Below are 3,234 nucleotides of genomic sequence, written 5' to 3'. Positions count from 1 at the left end.
GAATGCTTAATATCACACTTAACACGTTATGTACTATGAGAAAGACGAAAAAATGCTGCTGAAAAAACATGTTTAGTACTAATAAATTTTAGAGAATTTCAAAGGACACATTTTAAGAAAATAAACTTTAGTATTCATATTTTACAAGAAACAAAGCTTAAAGTTAATAAAAATTGATAAATGTTTTAACATATATATATATATATATATATATATATATATATATATATATATATATATATATATATATATATATATATATATATATATAAAGTATAAAGCTAATAAAGAATTATATATGCAGTGTATATCCTAAATCCTGATTGTAAAAATAAATAGGATAAATTGATATGAATAATTAAAATAGTTATAAAAGATTTCTAAATCGTATAAAACATTACTGAATTAATTTCATGTTTAAAAAAGTGAAAACATGTAATTGATTAAATAATAACTCTATCTAGTTGTATGCTATTTAGTTTTTTAACGTAATTAACGGAAAATGGTATATAAGTGACAAAATAATTAAAAATTGAACCTGACGTGAATCGAACACGCAACCTTCTGATCTGGAGTCAGACGCGCTACCATTGCGCCACAGATCCAATTATGCTGATAAAACTGATTATTATTTATATTTTATGAAAACAAATACTGTAATTTTACACAGTCATTTGTTTTTTCTTTACCTAAACCGGAATTTCCCATTTGCATCAAATTTAAAAGAAAAAAAAACTAAGTTAGGAGATATATAGAAGATCCCTATTAAATGGGACAGTTTATATAAAATAATAATTATCATTATCAAATAATATATATATATATATATACATACATACATATATATATATATATATATATATATATATATTTATATCAATATATAAATTTGGGAGGTGAACAAAAATATAAAATGTTAATATATTTAATTAAAAAAAAAACTTGAAGATGATCACCTTACTACGCAGCATTGATATCTTGGTGTAAGTAAGAGACAAAGACGAACAAAAATCTGTATGTAGCTGGTCAAATGTCGGAGGGTGGTGCCAAAAGAAGTGAGGGGGAGCAAAAGAGAAACTATAAGAATCCTTATGAAGTGTTTTGTGAGGTATATGGAGGAGGGAGGGAAATAAATGCATAAACATGTTCCAACATAGGGAAAGTTGGAGAGACACATTTCTTTATCTATTATTATTATTATTATTATTATTATTATTATTATTATTATTATTATTATTATTTTTAGGTCATTTGTTTTATTAGTTATTCAAGCGTTCCATATCTTGATAAGCTTTTATTGCTATTAGGGATGGCAACGGACGGGGTGAGCACTTGTTTCGCTATCCATATCCATTTAAGTACAAAAATTCATTTTCATCCCCATAGACAAATTTAACGGGTATCAAACTTTTGTTTCATCCCCATCTCTAGTGGATAATAGGTATAATCTCGTACCCATACCTATATACATTTTCTTACTACTTCAATATTAATTTTAATTAATTTTTATAAAATAATAAAAAATTATGGTAAAGAAAACATAATATTATCAAATATTCAATATTAGAAGGATGATTGTTTCTTCGATATCAAATATTTTAAAATAAATTATAATTGTTAGATTATAATACCAAATAAAATTTCATGAGAATCAAAACAATTATCAAATTTGCAAATATTAATGAAACATAGTTGATAAAATTTAAAATTTTTTTTTTAAAAATATAAAAGAAAAAAAAACATTCAAATTAAAATATATTTTAAAGGTTTGTTTAGTTCAATCTTTTAAATTCTAATTAATCTCTTTTTTATACACTAATAAAAGTCATAATACATTATTTGAACAAAATGATACAAAGAACAAATAGTAATCATAGTAAAAGTTTAAAAAACAATTATAATTGCTTACATTTTAGATTATAATACCAAATAAAATTTCATGAGAACCAACACATTTATTAAATTTACAAACATTAATGAAACCTAGTTGATAAAATTTAAAAATACTTTTTAAAAAATATAAAAGGAAAACAAATATTCAAATTAAAATATATTTTAAATGTTTCTTTACTTCAATCTTTTAAATTCTAATGAATCTCTTTTTTATACACTAATAAAAGTTATAATACATCATTTGATCAAAATGATACAAAGAACAAATAATAATCATAATACAATTTTAAAATAAATTATAATTGTTTACATTTTAGATTATAATACCAAATAAAATTTCATGAGAACCAACACATTTATTAAATTTTCAAACATTAATGAAATCTAGTTGATAAAATTTAAAAATATTTTTTTAAAAATATAAAAGGAAAATATTCAAATTAAAATATATTTTAAATGTTTGTTTACTTCAATCTTTTAAATTCTAATGAATCTCTTTTTTATACACTAATAAAAGTTATAATACATTACTTGATTAAAATGATACAAAGAACAAATAATAATCATAATAATAAAATTTTAACATAGATCTTGTATCTTTTGAACTTCAATTATGTTGGATGGTGATAAAAAAATATTCATGACAATTACATTAAATTTTTATATTGTAGTAAATAAAATTTATTTATACAATTATAGTAAAAAATTACAGTATGATTGATAATGAGTTAGAAAATAAAAAATAATTAGATAAAATATATTGAAATAGTATTCTACATAATGAAAATAAACAACAAATAAAAATATTAAAAAAATAACAAATGTTTACAAACAATTTGACAGACTATTGAAAGAAATCACACAAAGGAAAACAAACGTATAATTAAGGGTATGATAAGTTGAAAAATATCTTAGAGATTTAAGAAAACTTTTCAAATATCAACATCAATGGTTGAGAAATAACAAAAATTGTTTTAGCGAAACAAAAAGAGTTCTTCAAATGAAACAAAAACTAAAAATAATAAGTAAATTTTTTTTTATATTACCTAGTAAATGAAAGGTTTGTACTATTAAATACTTAAATTAAGAGTATTAAACATTCTCATGTGAAAGGAAAATATACAATAAATAAAAATATTAAAAAATAATAGAAATATTCAAATGTGAGGCATAACATTTTTTTAATTGACATACATCTTTTTAACATAATTACATAAATGGTATGATAAGATGAAGAATATAATTGAGATGCGAATGAGTTTCATGACAAACCAAATAATTAGAAAAAATAAAAAATAATATATATATGATTACTTAATTAATTGTGAATATTTTAATAAT

The 3,234-nt window shown here is 20.6% G+C and overlaps 1 non-coding gene across 1 annotated transcript; it reads right to left on the bottom strand.

Annotated features, from left to right (window-relative positions):
- Positions 1-533: 533 nt before the first annotated feature.
- Positions 534-605, bottom strand: TRNAW-CCA. The gene has a single exon. It is a non-coding gene; the product is annotated as a tRNA-Trp (tRNA).
- Positions 606-3,234: the final 2,629 nt, after the last annotated feature.

This window comes from Vigna unguiculata, chromosome 3 (genome assembly GCF_004118075.2).
Source record: "Vigna unguiculata cultivar IT97K-499-35 chromosome 3, ASM411807v1, whole genome shotgun sequence".
NCBI lineage: Eukaryota > Viridiplantae > Streptophyta > Magnoliopsida > Fabales > Fabaceae > Vigna > Vigna unguiculata.
The sequence above is the reverse complement of the archived record's forward strand: the minus strand, read 5'-3'. Positions and strand labels throughout refer to the sequence as shown.